Source organism: Diuraphis noxia, unplaced genomic scaffold (assembly GCF_037042655.1).
Source record: "Diuraphis noxia isolate RWA-SAM2 unplaced genomic scaffold, SU_Dnox_SAM2 contig0003, whole genome shotgun sequence".
Lineage (NCBI taxonomy): Eukaryota > Metazoa > Arthropoda > Insecta > Hemiptera > Aphididae > Diuraphis > Diuraphis noxia.
In genome coordinates this window covers 41,709,075-41,733,067 of record NW_028301713.1, presented here as the reverse complement: position 1 = coordinate 41,733,067, position 23,993 = coordinate 41,709,075, and the positions used below count along the sequence as shown (strand labels likewise).

Below are 23,993 nucleotides of genomic sequence, written 5' to 3'. Positions count from 1 at the left end.
TCTGCGGTAGGGAAGGAGTGGGAAGGCGCAGACTGTAGACTTTTAAAACAGATCATACATTTTGAATTTTATATTAAATATCATCAGTTATTAATTTTCAACTATTATGATCTTACAATATAATCTATTATACAATATTGCTATTGAAGCTATAGTTAGTCTTAGTATGATGTATTGTGTACTTTCAGCTGAGGTGGTTTGAAACTTCAAACTGTGTAGGTATATAAAGTGAGGTTATAAAACGATTATAAGTTTTTGTATAAACTCATTAATTTTGTATAAAATCTACGAAAGTATTCGATACTATTTAATTCCACATCCATGAAAATGTATTTTTAAATTTGTTTACTTTCATAACGAATGCGTCGTCTATCATTTAGCATAAAATAATGTTCATCCATATAATAATAAAACTATATACATTATATGAGATGCAGTATGTGAAGGTTATTTTATTTTACCTCTTCGCATCAAACACATTCCGTGTCCCTACTACCCTACAATAATGAACAATTCATTTTTTACGTGTCATCACACCTCCCCGCCTCACTAGGTCACTGTCACCCAAAGAATACTCTTGCACCTGCAGCTTAATAATTTGTTTTAGTTTTCCTGTCACCAAATACTACTTTACCCAATAACTTTAACATAATTTAATAATAAATTGTGTTTTATGTTTTTTTCGATTGCATACTTTTAATTTTCTCTTTATAAACTGTCTCACTAATATGCAAATATCGTTTATTATAATAATTATTGTACCCCTCATCAAATTATGCGCATGGTGTAAAATAAATAAATATTTGTTCACACTTGTATTAATGCGTACATACATACGCATTAAATTATAAAATAGATGACGGTCGCACGATACTTAATGATACGCGACATTTTAATATTGTGTTTGCACTGATGACCGAAATCGGTTGATATAAGCTTGTGTGTACGTTTCACAGGCGAAAACGTCGTTTTCACGCCGCCACCGTTACGGACGGACGGACTCGGTGTAGACGACGACGACGGTGGACGTCAATAACCCGTTATAAAATTTTTTCGCGGATACGAACGGCCGTATTATAATAAACAGGAAATGCTTATATATCGAGGTACAAAAGGCTACGGTGATTTTGTTTGAAAGGATGTCGTCCCCTCGCCGTGGCCGCCCCCACATCACTACCCGGCGCCGCCACCGAATACACACTAATCACGTTTAATGCAAACACAATCGTGACAGTTAAAAAAAAATGTCCACGCGTCATTATTATCATTACGATTACTATTATTGTTGTTGTTGTTGTTATCAATAAATCCGACTGCCGCCCGTTCACGTGCGTTCCGATTTTTCCTGTCACAAACCTATATGAGGTTGTATAATATATTAAATTACAGAGTGTACAACACGTATCGGTTCCGAAATCGATAGAGCTATCCTCGATAACGATCGCGACTATACCGTAACGATTGTCCAAGCTAGCTATATAGTAGATTTACAGTGTATTATAATATATGTATAGCCGTCATATAGAACGTGCGTACATTATTAGGCTAGACAAACTTTAGTGCAGCCCCGTAGCAGTCCCGTAGCACAAACGGAGGCATTTCCGCTCCTAAACCCAATCACCCTCTACGCGTAGAAGTTTCAATTCAATGTTATTATTTAATAATAAATTTAAAAAAAATTATATTTCATATTATATATAAAATTAAATCGTAAAGGTATACATTTTTTTCTAGTGATGCTCTCCTCTAATATTCCATTCACCCCCTTTCATCGGGTCTGGTCGTCTGGTTGTTGAGAATATTTTTGCTCCTTAATCGAAACGTCTCGAATGTTGCAAGGGTATCAACACTGATAAAGTATATGAACGATATTATAATTTGTACACGCTTATATAGTTGTATTACTAGTTTATACTGATACTTTCGACTAATTTATAACAAATTGATTCACTGGAAACTGATTGAGCGCCCACCCATAAGTCAGTCTAGACCCTATAAGCCTAATCAAACGATGTACTAAATGTATAAGTGACTAACAGCAAATAGATACTAAATGACGGCTTGCAGTGTAAAATAATATAATATTTATAACGAGAACGCGTGTATAATATGCAGATTATATTTTGCTGATACGAGATTATTATTTTATCACTATTGTTGCTGTAAATATTGTGATTAGTAATAACTATATTCATTAATTAAATATTCATTTGATATATAATGTTATTGTCCACTGCCCATTTCGCATGTGCATGTTATATGTAATAATCATACTCGCGTTGCATCATCGCACATACAATCATATGGATGTATATTGCATATATATTATAATATGTATTTGTTATAACCTTTATAAACACACATTAGACCATCTGCGAGCAGTGGCAGAAAGGATTTTCGAAATCACTAAAGGATATTGGACCGGTGTTGCCGGTATATTATACACTATACGACCTAATACCTATATGTGTGTGCAATAATATATTATAAAGTCTGTGTCACCATCACGCGCTGTCGATATTTCCCGCGGACACATAATAACTCACGTACCTATATATTTGTCGAATCTCAGTTTCTCTCACTCTCTGTCACCATATCGGCTCTACGGACTAAGGTATAATACAAATATCACACACATGCATAATATAATATAATATTATAAGCGTATTATACTGTGTTATATACTATATATACAGAGTGTATATTATTATTATGATGTTTTCGTACACTCTCTTTTATCCGGTTAACGGTCTTTTGAACGCGCTCACCCTCGCCCTTTAATCGCCGTACGCCTAATCGGCCGTACAAAAACACTTCCCCCCGCCGACGACGATGTGCATAACCCCTTGGCCCGTTTCACGCTCTATTTGCTCGGAGAACACAAAAACGCATAATGCACGACAATATACGACGACGACAGTAGAACACACTATACTGATTCGGAATATAATATACTATATACCTAATACAGTAATACCATACAGCATGGACGCTACAGTATAGAGTTAGTGACTCGGTACGAGTACATACATATTATTACGGTGTACTCGGGCTTAAAGAGCGTCGGAGGAAAAGTAAATAAATAAAAGACAAGTCCTCAAAGAACATATAACGAAAATCGAAATAGATTGAAATCGATTGCCTTAATGACGCGAATAGTTTCCTATACTATTTCTCTCTCTTTCTATCGGTATGCGTATACTTTGTGTACTTACCTACCTTATATAGGTACACTATCACATCTTCGGTTTTTTTTTTTTATCTCAATTGAACAAAGAAAAACCATTTTATCACCGATCGCCGCACGTAATATTCTGCCGGTCACCGGACACTATATGTAGCAATTGTAGCATCATAGAATGTATATATATATATTAAATACACTAAAGCAAGTATAACACGCGTATATACATATGTGTGTTTGGTAGACCTCGAGGGCATTTGAAATGACAAAATTATAAAAAAAAAATAAAGTAAAAATCCGTCAGCGGCCCTGTAGCGAACGCGCAAATATAACAAGGGAGAAAATATGGCATTTTTTTTTTTTTTATTATAACTGTTCCACTTTTTGTTCATAACTCTATACAGTGGTAGCAATCAAAGTGGCGTTTTGATTCGTTCCATTGTATACAACAATATAATGTATACCTATTATCATAACGACCGTCGCTGCTGCTGTCACCGATTATATACATATAGGATACCTATAGAAATATATTAATATGGTGATAATTGATTAACTACACACAATGTGTATATTCCTAATCCATATAATACTAATAGGTGTCGTATAATAATATGAGAGTATACATTTTTTATATAGGTACGTGCACGTAAACGTAGGTATATACTGCAATAATATGTGATTTTTTCTCTTGATAACATTGGCCGCGTTTGCGAGGTAATTGGAAAAAATGAATTTTAGTATATATTATTTTCTTTCTTTCTTTCTCTCTTTTATTCCTTTCCCTTTTATAGTTATTATTATTGTTATTAATTTTATAATTTTTTTATTTTCGGTTTCCTCTTCTTTCCCGCCCCGGTCCGGGTAGGCGTATATTATACGTAAATATATATAATACGCGTTTCCGTGCAATGCAGCCTTCACTTCGACACGGCGCGGTGGCAGCTATACGACAACGACAACGAACAAGCCCCCCGGGTACCCGCCCACCAAAAAAAAACACTTGACAATTTAATGACTCCGACTCGCCAACGCTGTATATACCTACTATGTAGGTACTACTACCACTAATACTACACCATCACTGCTATGACTACTATATTACTACCGGTGCCATGTTTATTTAACGACGATGACATTGACGATTTTCTAGCGTGCAGTGGTAAATATAATATTATAATATTATTATTATTATTATACTATACACGTATAGACGCGGACGACTCGTAGTCGTAGTCATTTTCGTCATTTGTCACTGTTTTTTTCCCCAAAACATATTATTGTGACGCACAGTGAAGACAGAAATATTCCAAAAAATAGTCAAACAATTTTCGGTCGCACACACTATTTCGTATATATATTTATTCTACACATGATATATCTGTGAACTTGATTGCGTTGAAATTTTTATTTTTGTTACTTCCATATACCTGCACAGTAATTTGTTAATTTTTTTATTAAGTTCATTTGTTTTAAAAAATAACTTAATTACCGTGGTAAGTATAGCTGCAGTTACACGACACTCACCCATTTCTTTTAGTTGCGTGTTATATATCTATAGTACCTATCTAATGATATTATATACTATATAATATATATATTATTATATGAATTTATAATATAATACACGTTTCAAATTCGGAACGTTTCCGTTATTTATTCCATATATTAAATTATTATACTATAATGACGTGGCCAGTTTCAGACGAGACTCGATGACATATAATATTTATACATATGTAGCTACACATGTGTACGCCCGGTGAAACCAATATTTATTTTTGTATAAACCCAATGACTTGCGCGAATAACAGGCGCCAGTTGTAATCCGACCAGAAATAAAGACTTTTCATAAAAATAAAAACCGAAACTCACATCTGATGGAACGGGATGTGTATAGAAGACGATGAGCGTCATTAGAAAACAATTTCGAGTTCTCGACTCCCCTCTGCAGAGATAACAAGCACATTTAATGGCTTAAGTTTAAGAATTTTTTTCACTTTTAATTTCATATACCGAGTCAAGTGGAAGTTAATTATATGTACAACTATATAATATATACGTAAGGGTATTCGATCCTCGGATACATTATATATTATACAATCCTATATAATAATATAAAGTGTTGTAGCAGCAGTTGGTTTCAACCATCATGATATTGTGTTGTTAACAAACCCACCTTCAAATCGGACTACGATTGCCAATTAGAATAAAATAATAAAACGTCATATTATACGTTATAATTTAACATATGCCTCACCTATTGTCAGTACTTTCGAATGTATAATACTAAAAGCAAACCATCACGGTGTAGATACGGCAATGTCACGCTGTTTATTTATATGTATTCGATTTCAACGAGCTTTAACAATATAATATAATCAATAATCATATAGCCATATATAAGAATAAATTGTTAAGTATATAATATATAACAAATAAGAGACTGGACCGTGACGATTAATGAGGAAGAGAGGGTGACGATAGCGTAATAACATCGATTTTTTCACGGCAGTATAAGTACCTGTCTGAAATGTACGATTGGGTAAGGACTAGGTATATTAGTTGTTTTGAAGGTTGTGGACCGATGCATAATGCAACTTCTGCAGTTGCAACTTCCAAATCTTGAGCTGACCCCACGCGATGAGGAGTCGATTTCGCAGCGAGTTATTATAGACGAAAGCGCACGAAATACCGTCTAAGTCCAAAGCCACTCACACGTTCACTTCCTATTTACGAAATGTGTAATTTGCGTCCAAAATCCCTCTTCCGCCTCGTCGAAATCGATGGCGGCGCCGTGCCGAGCTGTAATACGATATACAACGCACGCGGACTGTTCGATTTTTATGTATATAGTATATTATACATATGCCGCCGTTCGACATGTAAAAAGCGCTGGGGGTTACTCCCACGGTTCTCACGTAAACAAATTCTACTTCCCTCCCCCCCCCCCAAACGAAACGCACATGAAAAGTCATCTCATCGTGAGCGTAGTACACGGCATCAGCGGGTTAGGGTCCCATCATCGTGTGCTGACGGTTGTCGATAAAAAAGACGCATAAAGAGTCGTCGTGTGTATGTACAGTTTGTTTTGTATCAAGGGTAGCATCGTCGTGTATGTGTGTGTGTTTAGGGTGGTCTCGGTAAGGGAAAAATAAATACATATATATATATGTTATACATAAAGAAACAGTCTGTGTTATTTTTGGCCGTGTACGGGCGCCTTTTAGCTTTTTGGTCAAGAGGCTCCCGATAAGCACACATATATAAATAAATATATGTATATATATATTATATTGAGAGAGACAATAATAATATATCGGTGCAGACGCGGCGCCACATTGTTCGCGGGACAAATCGAAATTTACGCGCGTTTGATTTTCACTCTCCAATTTTGTGGATCTTCAATGTGCAATGTGCCGAGGACGGCGATATATTATATACATACATACAAACAGATATATTCATACATATATACCTATTATATATTATATACCTTCATACAACGAGAGAGAGAGTTTGTGTTGTAGATAGAGGGGAGAGAGGAACCATATTTTTGCGATGTTACGCCGTCATCGTAATTCGATATTTTTTTTCACTGTTGTTTCATCTGGCTTGCCGTACAATAATATACATATATATATACTCGCTTTGTTGTGTGTTTGATCAAAACTGGACCTGACATAATACTTCCGGCCCTCGACATCGTCGTTTGAAGAAGAAAACCAGTTTTCTGTATTCCGGCAATACGCCGCCGCCGCCGTATTATGTTTCCGATAATATTTTGCTTGATCTTCGTGGCCAGATAAACAATATAACAACGTCCGCGATGTAGGTTTATATTGTTTAGACTTTAAACGTTGCATTTGTACCTTATTTCGTTCGGACCGCAAATGACATTTGTACGCGCTGCTGCACAAAGTGAAACTGTTCTTGCTGGTTCGTAAATATAATAATAACATCATGATTGAATAATCCCGAAACTAATATAATAATATACCTAATCGTTCTCAAATATCTGTATATAATATAGGTATTGACTATTGTTCCGCCGATGCAGTGTGGTGGTCTATTTATTATTTAGGCGCACGCAAACAATTATATCATGTAGGTATACATAAAATATATATACATATATAGGTAGGCTTTAAAGGTTAAGACCGTTTCCTTAGATCTGTGCATTTGATACTGTTTTGATACAGTACACTGTTGCAGGGTCCGATATTTCGCAATCTTATTGTCATACGATATACTGCAATCAGAGTATTATATATATATATATATATAATTGTGTAATATCGTATGAATATATCTTTAAATGTATTATTATGTGTACATACAAACGGTTTTAGACCACACGTCCATTTTTATGCGGTTCGGTTTCAGCGTACATATATATAATATTATGCATATTATGTGTAAGTTTATTAATATATCATACTTGTTAAGCTGACAGCTGTACGATAGTCGAAGGTGAAATAGAGTTTCTATATGCATTCTGTTTTTTTTTAAACTCAACTTTACTCTAAAAAAAAAATAATAAATCCGTGTTCGATAAACCGTCGTAGATATTTATTTCAGAAATCCAGATTGTATGAGTGTAAACAGTATGCACACATACACACACACATTTTATGCACGTTTGCGACGAAGTACATTTGATTGGGAAATTCCCATATGGTTTTGAGATCAAAAGAGTTACTTTTGGGGGAGTCGCGATGAAATTGACTTTGTGCGCGCTCAGCAAAGGAGAGCAAAATAAATAACCAATTTATTTCTCCACATAATACTCGTTATTCAAATCAACAATACGCAAGATTCACGTGCATATTGTTCCCCTTGTATTATTTCATCTCGTTTTTTATTTCATTTTCTTTATGCCCGGTTTTTTATTTTTATTTTTACATTGTCCTTAAATTTGTTCCAAGTCACGAGATTCATCACCGCGTCTTTTGTCCCCAAGCTACGGCAGAGTCGACTTTCCAGTCGAATCATTTCAAATTCAATATTCCCTGATTTAAAAGTATACAGCGTATTATGATTACACACAAAAACGAAAACGCAAAAACGATTCCGCCGTCGTGTTTCGAACTGCACGAAGAGATATTTATCATACAATATATTATTATTATTATTATTATCCTATAGTCATCGTTGCAAAAATGGTCTTTCTACGTTATTGATTTTAATTTAAACATTATTCTCCAAGTCGTCTTTATTTCCGTCTCTTTTCCTCGATTCTATATAATATTATTGTCTGTATAAGTCGGTCGATCATTACCCCGGGCGGACACCGACGTTGTCACCACCGCCACCGCTACTGCAGCAATGACGAGACAATTAAGTGTCCACCCCTTTTCGCTCTCGGCGAAACAAAGCGCACAATCGGCCTTTCGGCATTGAATATGTTTATAATATAGGCTATTGTTGTATAATGTATATGGTATAAACGAATATTGTTGCAAAGCTCCCGCGACGATGATTATTGATATATAATAGGTATAGAGTTCAATTCTTTTATTCCGCTAATAATTGTCTTATACCTAGGCGAATCGTATCGTGTCTTGTTTTCAAATAATACTTGTAAAATATTATTCTATTAATGAAAATATTATCTTTTTTTTTCTTATAGTATCGACGACGATGTAGGAACTTCTTATGAAACCCTTTAATGGCAACTTTGGTTTATTATTTATCACAATTAAAACATACAACAATTTACGAAACTCTCAGGAAGCCGCGGAGCGACTACTTTCCATAACAGTTGCTCATGCATATGACGTGTAAACCCTGGGCGACCTGAGACTTTATATTTAGTTTGTATTTATAACTGGCTTTTCCAATAAGGGATATCCAGGACATACCTCACCTTATTCCCATCGCGACTATAATTATAAATGATACCAAAAGTGCTAACGATGTTCATAGACCTTATATTTATAGACGGGGCATGCTTGGTCGGCGGGACTGGGTGGTGCCTTGTATCATCTATAGTGCGCATGTGTGGTATACGATGTACTACATTACATTTATAGGCGCCATCACGTATGGACGCCAAAACTACAATCACGCTCCGTTTATTAGTATAAGATCTATGACGATGTTACTACTTTTTTATATTCAACTATACGAGTAACTATAGGGTTGCCATCTTTAAAAGATGGCAGATCCGGAAACGGGCCGATAAGAAAATAATATCTCAAAAGAAACGCCTATATGTATAGTAAAGCTTAGTGACTAAGCCTTAGTTTATGAAGTGAAAATGAAATGTAAAAATTATTAATATATGGGTAATCACATCTTTTTTTAGTTGTATTTAGTTTTAAACTGTATATACATTATTTGATTAACAATAAAAGTCAATAAATCGTATTTTATCTTATCTTTTAGAGTGTGATTTAAAACCTAGTACTAATTTTACCATGATGACCAACATTTTACTTTACCTGGAGTGGTGGTAATCCTAAGTATCATGGGGCTTAGTCGAAATTCCCAATACCGGCAATACCGACGAGGTCAAAGATTCCAATCCAAAGAACTTTAAGCTCATCGTCTCAAAAACTCCATTCTATTTTTCCAATATAATATTCTTCACTCAAATTTAAAAACTGTTTCTTTTTGCACTGTCAATGAAATACTGAATTAGTAAAGCTTCGTTATAAACACTTTACTAACATACTAACTCACCAACTAAACCTTCTTATCATCCACAACAATTGGAACTTCCAGGGGAATACCGAATAATATATTTTAAGAATCTTGTTCAGGCATTCAGCTCTGTAACAGATGGCCAAATAAAGAATTCCGTGGAACAAAAATAATTAATAATGATACAAGTTCAAATAAACACGTATCACGTAACACGTGTCATTGTATAATATCGTACTTGTGAAAACGATTTATCGAGAAAAGGACTGTTAATGCAGTATACAATACATATACCTTTACTGGCTATACTTTGCATAACAACAGGAGCTAATATAATTGTTTAATATGCGCTATTATTAATAAAAAAAAATAATAATAATAATAATAGATAAAAGTAGGTATATATATATGGTAACAAAAAAAATTCATTAGTTATCGTCTGTCGATAATGTTTCATGATAATTAATTCACTATGTGAGAGTATTTAATTATACATTTATACTTAGGTACAGGTGTTTATGATATGATTAAAATATTATTTCATTTTTCGAGTCGTTGTGAGATATAATGTACATCTATTGTATGTAAATCATATGGGCAGTTTTCAAATAATATATCATTTTTTATATTTTATATTCATACTCGTATTGTGGAATAATATTATGTATATTAATAATATTATATAAGTCAACACAAGTGGAATAATGCCGCATATTTGTCATAATTTTATGCAAATACAGTATGTTGCGTTATAATATTATACCGAAATTATTCCCTCTATTCAATATATATAATATTATAATAACCAGCTAATATGGTATATTGTGTACAACCCCTTATGGAAAATCAAGAAGTATTAACTGCTGATGTGTGTCACATGATACACAACCCATTCGCGTTTTAAACGCGTGATTTCGTGTCTTATGTGTAAATAAACAGTAAAAACATAATTTAATACAAATATATGATAAAAAATAATATAACCGTTTAACCTATAAACATGATATATTATTAATATTAATATGTAATACATTTTGTTCTTCGAGATCACATAATTAGTACATATTACTACCATTATATTTGTTCTGATCTTCCACGGACATAATATGTTAAAATATAGTTTATTATATTTATATAACATAAATATATTATAATATATATATAGTCGTTTGTTCTATTACTTTAAAAGTTTGTAATAAATGGCTGTTAATTAAAAGATTTCATTTCATTATTATTAAATGAGTCGTATTATGTACTTCCAAAACGTTGTTCGATTTAATGAGTTTTTTACCTTTTTTGACTGAACGGTTCATCAGAAGGGTATATTTACTGCATCGATTAACAAATATAATTTCACATTAGTGTTCACAAGATCTGTCGGATAAGGTGGTCCTACCAACCGGTTTTGTTTTGACGGTTCGAGTAAAAAAGAAAATATAATATATACACATATAATATAGGATATATATTGTACACCGATAAGTTTTATAATACTCGTATGATGGTCGGCGGCACCTATAACGTTTAATTGACAAATTACACGCGCTCCAATGGATTTTACCAAAATGATTAATATGGAGGCTTACGGAACGGTATACCTACCTGTATAATGACTTAATTTATAGAAAAGTATATAATATTTTGACCCCTGGGTTACTGATTTGTCGACAACAATGGAATTTCGAATAATATTCGGTATGGATTATATTATGTATAAGTTACAAGGTATTACATAAAACGAAAATCGATACGAAAAAGACGCTGCTCCCAACATTTTATTTTTTACAGGTTAGGTGTGTACGCACAATATAGGTTTATACCTAACTACCCAAGTATAACATAATGCGTGTGATTCGCGATAGATACCGATATGTATACGTATAAAAATATTATCATTAAATAACATATAATGTCGTCGTGCGCAAATATGGCTCAATGGTCCGATTAAACACCGTGAAGGTCGTAGATAGAGATTCTTTATGTGCATCAAATGCAAACAAAAAAAATTGCACCACAAGTGCATAATTTTTGCGTGTTTGAGAGTGAGAGAGCACTCGCAAGAGACGCGTGATGTGTGCGCGCGTGTCACATACCCCATATACTATGTATAACAATATAAAATATTAATAACAGGTAGGTATAAAATTCACATCCGACGTATACATAATATAGCAACGATGGCGTGCTAGAGTTCATTTGCTGGTCTACGCAAGAAATCGTCGGGTATATATACATTATATTATATCGTTTCGTTATACTATTATATGATTATCATTATTTATCGTACATAATATAATAGAATATGATCGAAGCCAGTCGACTAATGATCGCAATCCGCGGTGTGGCGTGCACAATAACGCACATCCGTCTCCGTCGTCGGAGAACCTATATAGATGCATAGATGTATAGCATATAGATAAGTATAGAAATAATAGACGAAAATCGAGAACTTGGCGAGTCTGACCGGGTCGCGACTACTAATTTGTTAAACCGTGTATAGTCGATCAACGACTGCAATATTATCTCGACGAGCGCGTGTGATGCGGACGAGAGGAGAAAAGAATTCGATTACTATCGTTTGCCATACATGACGTATATTATATTATATTGTATTATTTTATTATATAAATACGATAATCATCATAATAATAATAATCATATAATACACGCGTTTGCCTATTTCATTTTGTTCCCTCCGGCAAAAAAGATCAGCAAAAGTAATCCAAAGCGTGTACAATGCTGTTCGGCTTCAGTAGTTGTAATACACGCAGCATAGTATATTATATAACAACATATACATATTATATAAAGGACCAAAAACCGACCTGATCAACGGCCGTTTGTGTAAATTATTATATAACACAACGCCGCCGAGTCGAACTAGTAATATAAGGATACGGCTCGGCCGCCCTCGTAAGCTCGGAAATTGGATTTGAATTTCGCGTGCAAACAAATCGCCGTTCGTTTAATTTCCTACCATACTTTTTTTTTCCATCGTCCCCATCCTGTTTGTGTATTATTATGTTTGTATATATATAAACACAAAAAAAGGGAGCCGTGCATTTAAACGAGACAAAGAAACGAAAGCTCAGTGACGGTGTAATAATGTGTAAACGATTTTATTTTTATACGTGATTGAATAACAACTGAGCAACAAGCTATATACACTTTACAAGCTTTTATGAACATCTCAGTCTGTTGACGAATTATAATTTATACCGACACATTATTATTATTATTATTATAAAGAAACGGCTCGTAGACGTTTGATTATATATTGAATAATCGCAAAATTTAAACTCAAGATGTCGTCATAAATAGTACCTATATTATTTTATTATATTACAATATTACACTACTATAATATGACTGCGAAAATTATTCTCGAGCTGAGCATTTCATTCCGGCCATAGACCTTATAAAATAGGTAAGTACATTACATTATGTGTGTCTATAGAAAGTTTACGATTCCGGCACGCACCGACCAAATCGGTCCCGACTAACGATAACACATTGCACACGTGTGTCCGTCTGTGCGATAACGCCGCTCCACTGCAGACATTATATACACTCATATTATATATAAATATTTTTGCACATAAGTGCATATAATTCAGACCTATATATAATGTATATTATTATGTACATTGTAGTTGACTCGGAAATGTGTCTGCAGTTCGTTGAACGTTTTTTCTTATATACCCACGTCATACCGACAAACGACTATGAAGACATATCAATAGCTCTGACGCATATTATATTCGAACGTGGAGTGAAGAACTGAGGTGGGTCAGTAAAGCCAACAATGGTGTCGAAGAGTTGCAAATGTTCAAGAAAATATTGGGTGAATGCAATGTTAATTTATGGTATTCAAGTTTATCGTGATTTTTAAAGTTTAAACAGTAAAACGTCAAATTTATTAATAATTAGATATTTTAAAATTGGCAATTTTGTTATAAAATTCAACATAACGTAACCCTCTATATAAACATAAACTTCTTAGACATTATTAAAGGCAATATGTCCCCCACGTCCCCCGCATACCAAATGAATATACGTATAAATTACAATAATGGTGTTTGCTCTATCTCGTCTGCACGTCAAGTCTATCGAAAATATGTAGGTTTAAGGATCAAATTTCGAAATATTACAGTTGAGTCATATATATTGACTCGAAATGACGCCTAACTATAGGTCTGAAAAATACCCTAACATAATTAATATTATATATAGGTACCTACCGGCGCTTGCGGATATCGCTCCGTATCACATTCGCATCGGTTCTCCGCACCTCCGCCCCACAAAGGAAATTATAAGCTTATTTCAACTGTATACAGTGTATGATTGTACGTAAATACAATAATAATTACAATATACTATATATGTGTAGGTACGCATTACAAAGTTTTTGAAGCACGTCCGCGCTCACGTCTCCCACAAATAATTAAAATTGATTTATATTATACAACATATTATTATGTTTTACGAACGCACGCATAATAATCGGGGCGTATTTGTCACGTATCGGCTTGTATATAATAGTGTATTATAATATATATAAAAGAGAAGGTCTTCAATAATTATACACTATAAAGTATATACTGTACTACCTATACCCTCGACGACAAAGAGCTGCACTGTGTAAAGAGCCGACGAGATTAGACGACGTCCGCGGAAAATACTGTGCAAAATACAGTGGTGTATATATATATATATATATATATATATATATATATATATATATATATATATAGACGATGATTACCGATGTGCGTGCGTATAACATAATAGGACGAGCAAGCGGGAGGATCGCTTGGGAAATCGGGTAACGGGAGATCGCGCGCGCGCGCTCGTGGACCGCTATAATTAGGTTTCTCGACACAAACACGTCGGGCGGCGCACAAAAGAGAGTTTTGTTACAAAGAGAATTGTGTATTAGATATCATTAGGAGGGCTACCAGAAAATGAGAAATGTGATAACAGGCGTCGGCAATCTGCTACAGCAGCGGCGGCGTAGGGTATATATAGGTATACGCGTGTATACTGCAGTGTAAGGGTACACGCATGTATATTATAGTCTTACGCCCGTGAAACTTCGTCACCACCTTGTCGGTCGAGTTTTACGCAGCTCAAAAGAAAGGATTTTATTCACCTATATATATGTGTGTGAAGGGCAGATGACGGCAGATAAAGTTCACATATACACGGTTTTCGTTTACCGATTTGTATAGACGGCGGTCGGATTATAATAATTATTGGTATGAAATTCACCTCTCCTGTCGCAGAAGACGGTATAATAAATAGAACGTCCATAGTGTCTAAACTCGTCATAATATGCTCAACTACGCCATGACGGGCGTTGCATCAAAAGGCACTGTGCACATCAAAAAGAAAATTAGTGAAGTTAAACGGTGTTTGATTACTTTGATGTTCGGATGTTGGTGTTTGGATTGATATATGCTGTTCGTAGTTGGTTTTTCGAGTAAAGGTGCAATGCATATTAAATCGAATTAAATTCAAATAGTTTTGAATATCATTATTTCTTGGTAAATGTGAATATTACGTGTAATAGTTATTACTTTATAAATGCTGTAAAAAAAAACAACAGTGATTTCGAGGAAAATTGCGACCTTTTAATCGAACGTTAACATTTGCTGTATGTTTACAAGTATAGGTATAACTGTATAAGTATTAAGTAGTAAGTACTATATATTATAGACTGTAGCCATACACTATACAGGGTGAGCTACTGTAGGTCTTCCCGATTTACCATGTTAACCTAATTACAGAAAAACGAAATAACGGTGACCCACCCTCTACATCATCGCCACTGATTATTTTTCCCCTTCAACAATATTAATTTATAATAATATAGTCGTATATATACAACATATATACATAGCAGACATCTGGACACCACACCCCGCGAGGGATTATTAATTTTGTAGATGGCCCTACATACCTATATCTACGTTTTTTTTAATACTTAAAAAATCGGTAATAAAAAACTACCAAAATAATGAATCGTAGTCGTTTTCTGGTTGTGACGACTCAATTACCCGAAGGGTGTCGGACTGAGCGATGAGCTCCAACGGCCGAGCAGTCATGACACATAATATCATCATCACGGAATGCGCGATGAAGTCCATGGGTGAGGAGGTCCGCCGCCGCGACGGTGCGCGATCGCGGGTTGACTGATTGTTGTTCATCAACAGGCGGACATTACCGTACGGTAATATTATTATTGCCGTCTAGGTGTTGCTGGGATCGTCGTTCATTATTATTATTTTTTTTAACAGTTTTGGATGGTTTTTTTCCCCTGTCTAAAACATCTGTATTCACCGCCGCCGCCGGGCCCTAATACGGTCTCTGAGTAATTTTTCTCTTTGTCACCTCTCCGATACAACATCATTTATCTCCGAAACGCTCTGTGGTCGTCCGGCCGCCACTTCCAGCTACAATAGGTATGTAAACCTACACACAACAGCCCCGATCGATACGCGGGCAAACCCATCTCTATATAAGTATACCTCTAATAGTAATCACGCGTTCGTTACATATTATGCACTATTATAATCGTCCGTATTTAATTAAAAATCATCAACAACACGAAACGTCTACGAACGTAGGTACAGATAACTGGCTACAGAATGGTCACGAAAACCGTGATAGACACGTGCGAATGACGTATACATACAATATCATATGCGAAACGATTAAATTATTGCAATCGTTGTAATGTATATTGTATATATGAAATAATATTATTTTAATAGGTAGTTCATTATACGCTGCAGCTATAGTGTACAGGGCCGGCTGCGGCATTTTTCCAATACACTGTTGCGGCCATATGGGTATAACACCGAGACTCATTCTGTATAATATGCCTATGCATTACGTCGATCATCGTGATATATAAGTATAAAATTCTGAACGAGCTTATATGAATTGTGTACAATTATATGCAAGACATTCATGCCAGTTTCTATATAGGTACTAGACCGCGATTTGACAATCAATGATCTGCTTTACCTATATGATGTAATATAAATGCACTTCTTTAAAATTTAAAATTTCAGAATATCCTTTTTTATTGCACATGCGCTCTGCATTCTTAGAAGAATCCCTATTTCAAATTTCAAGTTCATACGTTTTGTAATTTTTGAGGAATAGCAATGAGTGAGTGGGTATTTGGCTTTTATATTTATATACACCTATAAAGATAATCTATAGTACTTACTACTTATACAGCACGCTATAATAACATTATTGCATTAGAGTTCTTATTCTAAATAAGAGCATAATAATTTATATGGATCATCAATTTGTCACGATTATTCGTTATGATTATGACTCATGTAATATATACTATGGAATGAGGTAATGACTAATAACGGTAATGACGAACGTTTTCGCGCGAGAAGTAAGTTTATTACGTTTCAAAGTCAAATGGTTGATGTATATTATTATTATTATTATTTACTATTATACAATATGCTTAATGTTTGAGATAGGTATTCAAATTTCAAAAATAGTTAGGTACTACCTAAATTATCTGTATAAAAAAATGCACTTAGACCAAGTTAGACGAAACGTACGCTGTCGAAGGTATTTTTTTCTCTTTTTAGTTACTCGTCATTATTTTACAAATAAGCAATACTCATGCACACTATACTTACGACAAAGCAAAAATAGGACGCCTCTCCCATCAAATTATATTGATCGCACAACAGTTATAAGTGTAAATAATATATATATATACATATATTATATATGTATTGCATTACCTACTATTATTATTGTTGTTATTATTATTATACTACAATACTATATGTATATATAATATATATACATATATAGTATTATAATTTATAGGTATATATATTTAATTCATTAAACTTATTTTGATTAAGTATATGAACGGTTTTATTTATATTGTACTTTATATGACCTATGCCCACAAAGATGTATTATATAACTACATCATAATTATAGGTACTTTGAATCGTGTATGTTATTATCCCCATAAGTTTGTATTATTTTAACAAAAACTGAATTGTCATTCGACTAACGAAATGTACACATATTGTATATCAGTATATTTAGCTTACACGATAACAATAGTTTACAATGTAGTTATTTGTTACCTACTTTTGAAACTAATTAGAAACATTGGCACAATTAAATTAAATTTTTTTATGTAGGACGGAAAAGTAAATCGACAACGACAATCGTGTATTTTGTACAAGCGGTATTTAGATCAAATATAAATTATTGTGTAACTATAGTATATATATTCATGCAAAACGTATGCATGTAAGAAATTATATTGAAATATCTATACAGCTGTGGTGACTGTGGTGTATATCCATAATAATAATGCACATTCAATAACAATAACATTTCACCTTAAAGTTATACCACGCGCGATGAATGTTATATATGAAGGCCCTTACACTATACTCACACTACCTATATATGAATTAGCTTGTTTGCAATTTGATTAATAATGTCAAAATCACAAAATAATGTAGTTTCAGTATAAGAATGATTAACTGTAACGAAGGTAGGTATACAATATTTTGATGAAAATTGCGGGCTTGGTCGAACTAAAAAGGCAATTGAAAAATACATTATTATTTTATTCTAAATCAAATACCCAATATGTGCGTATTACACACATATCGGGTGAACTATATAACGTAATAAGACACTCATTATTTTAAAAAGTACTAACATATTTTATTATTTTTAATAGTTATAATTTTTTTAACTGTTCATAATTACGACATGCATTTAAAACTTTTTATTCCCAAGAAAAATGTTTTTGGAGTACCTAAATGTATAATAATCAAATTTTGGATGAGTATTTTATGAGTTATAATTTATAACTTGTAAGTATTTAAAAGTGTATATAAGCGGAGTAGAAAATATACAAGGGCAGAAATCCCGCAAAATATCACTATTCAGTCAATCTAAACTTAAAATATTTATAAGTTATGTATTTAGGTATAAGTATAGTAAACATAACTTGTATGAAATTTGATAAATATAGATAAAAATATTAATCCTATTAGAATATGAAATTAAAAATTTAGATTTGTTATCCTTTAAAAAAGTAAAAACCTACAAAATGTTATTTCAAAGAAATATTTTCATTAACATTAGTGTTTTCTGAAATAATGATTGTCCTCCATTGTATTATCCCGTACAATATATATTTTGTATACATATATAATATCGGATGTTCCCCGTTATAGTTTCTTCCATAATTATACACATATATATTGACACGTTATATTATATTTTGAAATATGCAATGATTACATTGTACACACGTCATATAAAAAGAACCCTATACAATATTTATAATATATAATATTATTATTATCATTATCCAGTCGACCGCTTATCCATACTGCTACTACTACTACCACCACTACTACTTCTAACTTCTACTATACCACCACTACCACCACAATACGGGGTGTAATAATTATTATTGTCGTTTCTGCGTAATCAGTGTGACGGGGATGACACAATGGTTACGCCCCTCGTACACTGCGCAGGGTAACGGTCGACTTGGTACGCATATACATACATATTATACATTCATAGCATACATAAATATTATATTATATATATATATATATATATATATATATATATATATATATATATATATATATATATATATATATATATATATATATATATATATATATGAACATAATATATACGTGTGTGTATATACTATATATACGTATACATTTTGTAATATCATGCGTAACGGGCGGTGAGCTAGTACTACCACCCCCCTTCTTCGACCATCCCATCGCATCATCGCCACTCCCTTACCCCGCGATTCGTTCTCGTTTCGGTATACTGGCAAAAAATTAACAATAATACTTTTAAAAAAAATGTTTGTCCGGGATATAGGTACCTATATATAGTAATAATGTATATACTATATTACAATGTATATTTATACATAAGTCATAATAATGTTATATACCTAATATACTCAATACATGTGTTATCCTAACAACTGTCGTCACCTATATTATACATAAAATATTAAACGTACACGTATGTATAGATTTAGATATACATAAGTGTATAAAAATAATATTAAATATTTGTGACGTGATGTGCAGTACTATATACAAAAATAAAATAACATAAGTATATAAACTACACATATTATAATACAGTATATATAATATATATCTATACATAGTAATTTCGTTACTCCCGTGACCATATTATTTACCTATGTTTTATGAACATATATGTGCATACCACCATTGTGTTAAATTTGCATAAATAATATTTAAATGATATTATTATTTATGGATCTCGTATTGAACCGACGACAATATAATAAAAATATATGTTATATTATACTCGTATATACACTATACAATACAGAAACCACACCTGCGCCGCTTAAAAAAACAAACGGTGGTGTTTTAAAAACTGATCACAGGACATAATATAATACAGCATGGTAAAATAGGAAACGCCAGAGCAGAAAATTCGAGGGAAAATAAAACTTCGATCCTCTTTTGGAAGTGTTTATGGACGACACGCAACGCCTATAATTTGAAATACACTCGATTACCTACATTGTGGTGACTGTGATGAGCGTGTTTGTATGGCGCCATCGTGATCTATACTTAAGGGCTGTTTCCGTCGCACATAATATACAAAACGCGAATATTTATAAATTTTTACGTCGGAAAATTTAGATACCAAAACTTTCATTGAGCTGCAACTATATTACGAAAAAGCTGAGCATTTATGAACGACTAGGTTTATCCGTATTTTTTTCTTACAAAGGGGGTGGGAGCACGTGCGATGTTTCGTCATAGCAACGCGCTGCGATCTTACAGTGTATATAGGCGCGCGTCATCGTGTTTGTAAAAATTGATTTATAAAGGTTTGAAAAGCATAATATAAAAAATGACGTGCGCATATTATACATTTATACCACATAGTGACAATTTCCTTTTTCTTCACGCGTTGGGCAACATGGTGTCATGATGTTAGATAAATATAGTTATTATACTACAGTAATAAGTTTCGTATTCTATGTATAAATTATAAAATAATAATATCCATTTTCATGACGTTTGTCCGAAGGTCACTCAGTAAAAACCACTTGAAGGGTATTTATTTTGCTCGATTTTTCAAGAAATCTTTATACATTATGTAAATATATAATATATGGTGCAGATCATATTATTGTAACCTAGGAAAAATCTTTAAAAAATATATATATTAATACCCAAATGATTATCATAAAAAAATATAAAAAGTATAAATTATTATATTTTTCAAAACATTCAAAAATAAATAATTTAAAAATGTTTAACGCGTTCAGTTTAATAATTTTGATAAAATTATATATGCATGAAAAATCCACATCATACTTCGAAGTCGTTATTGGGTATTTACATACAATAAAAACTATTTAATGTCAATGCACATCATTCGTTTATAATAAACTAATTTATAAAAATAAAGCTATATCATCCGATAAATAACATCAATTATTACTTAACATATATATTTTAAATTACTGGAATATTGTTGACTGAGAAGCCAGAGGAAATAAATGTTTATACGTGCCAAGTCCCAACGTGGAATAATATAGTGGACTTTTACTGATACTTTTATGACTCTACGGGTATAGGATTTTTAAACGTGCAAAAAATATTACCCAGACAAATAATTACGCCAACGATCGATTAAAACCAGTGACGGAATAGAAGCGCGTCACACAAAATACGCAGAAAGGCTCAAACTAAGAATTAAAAATGCTTGAAAGCTGGCGTCAAAGGTGCCTGCCACGGATAAGTAATAAGTGCGCGTGCCGGTCACAGTAAGGGGCTTATAGTTTAAGGCCGTTTGATGTTTTCTTTCAAATTCTCACTGCAACATTATAACGTACACCCCAGTCGACTTTTAATGGGATTTTCATCGACACTATACACTATATTAGTATCAGGCATCAATATACTATTATGTATAAACTATTATGTATATTGGATATAGTGATATACTAGTGTAATGTCAAATCATTGTAAAGATATATTATGTGCCTGCGTATATATATTATTATGTATATTGTATATATAGGATACATACCTGAATATATAATAATATAATCCCAAGTATATAACTAAATCACGAAGGCCTTAGTCCTTAGCTATACTAAACTAAAAATTAGCTCCTCTCCCACTGTTAATATACATATTAATGCATATTATTCATGAATACATTAAATTTATGATGACTTAAAGTCAGTAGGTTTATATTCATACTGTGATACTGGGCACGGTTTCAAATTTAGTCACACATTACGCAATATATTTGTGTAAAACTATACAATATAAGTATTAAGTAGGTATAGTCGTAATTAAAGGTAAAAATATTAATGTACAAGGAACACATAATTTATAAAAAAAATGTATTTATATAATATAGCTATCAATTATCATAGCTACCTATATATATATATAAATACATTGGTGTTTGCGGAGTGTGATATTATTTATATCTCTGCGATGCATAGTATTTATTACATATAATATTGAAATATTCTCTACGTGGAAAAACTGATTATATAGTGCGTTTATTGAAATATTGACTATTAATAGATATACGTCAATCGACGAAATTTTTGTTAAGTCATCATCATCGTTGTTACCACGAAAAACTCGTCAATCGCGCGACTGCTATAGTGGACTAAAGTCGGAACTCGGAATAATAGAAATATAACATACACATTATACTACATAAGCGTAATGCAGACGACGCTCAATTAAAATTTGACAGTGTGTCGTCTGTTTGACAAACACTCGAAACGACGCGGCGGCCAAAATTATTTATACAATATATAATCAGTTCGTCGTCGTCATTGTCGTATAGTCGCTATATATAGCCGCCTTAGTGCGTAGTTACTGCAGTAATTTACTGCCAGTAAATGACTTGGAGAGACGGATTCGACGGGGAACACAAGAGTGATATCCTCTTCGTCAGCCGCCGTCGAGTGCAGGCCCTTTGCGCATCCCGCCCACTCATCGCCGCCGCCTCCTTCATTCTATCGTTCGGTAGTCGCGTGCCGTATATATAATATAATATTATGGTATTATCAATAATAATTATCACGCGTTACAATAAATAAATGAATATAAATATAAATGAATATATTATCAACGACCTGCGCGGGCGTTTGAATATTGTTTGTCGTGCGTCCTTATTACAATAAATTATATATTAACAATGTAACGTATATATATAATCATACATTATGCGTACGATGTCAAACGAGATTATGCAACATAGTACATACTAAGAAAGATTTCTGTTTTATTAAAATGTCTATATTTTCGTCAACCATTATTGACTCGTCTATTCTACAATTTTCTATAAACATTTTCATAATTTTTGAGTTTTTATGGTACTATAAGATGGACGCACATATACATGCAAGAACATCATATTTCAACGCACATAATATTTATGTACTTTATATTAAACAAGCAATACAAAATGCAACTAAAACTACATTTATATAAACATCGTGACGAACGATGTACGAAAAATATAATATCCAGGAATAATTGATATGTATATCGCTTTATGTTTATAAAACACAGACATGTGAGTAATTATGTACAGGTTACAGGTAAATTGCTAGAACTTTCTCTGATAGATTATAGACTATCTTTATAATATTTTAACGATAAATAAATAAATATACATAAATACATAATATATAAAAGCTAAGACGATCTCGTTGTTCTCGCGTTTATACATATAATTGATCAGGTAATACCATCAAACAATAATTTGACGGATTTTGAGCGTATACCTACGGTTTTTAACTACCTAATATATTAGTCTACTTTTATTCATTTATATAATATATTTTAAACAAATTATATTTTATGAGTAGGTAATATGCTTATAAAAAAAAATATACTTGATATTCCTAAACGATATAATCCCGATTCATGATGTTATAATTGGCGAAAAAAACGTCAATGGTGCACAAAATATATGTATATATACTAATGTAATATATATAATATATACAAACCAGGACGTGAATCATACGACTCACGCTCGTCTTAAGTAGATATTATTTATT

General features: G+C 32.9%; 1 protein-coding gene and 1 pseudogene across 1 annotated transcript in view; both read right to left on the bottom strand.

Annotated features, from left to right (window-relative positions):
* The window catches only part of LOC149057377 (uncharacterized), a 133,237-nt pseudogene that overhangs the window by 31,549 nt on the left and 77,695 nt on the right, over positions 1-23,993 (bottom strand).
* The window catches only part of Optix (optix), a 52,478-nt gene that overhangs the window by 2,974 nt on the left and 25,511 nt on the right, over positions 1-23,993 (bottom strand). The window lies entirely within an intron of this gene.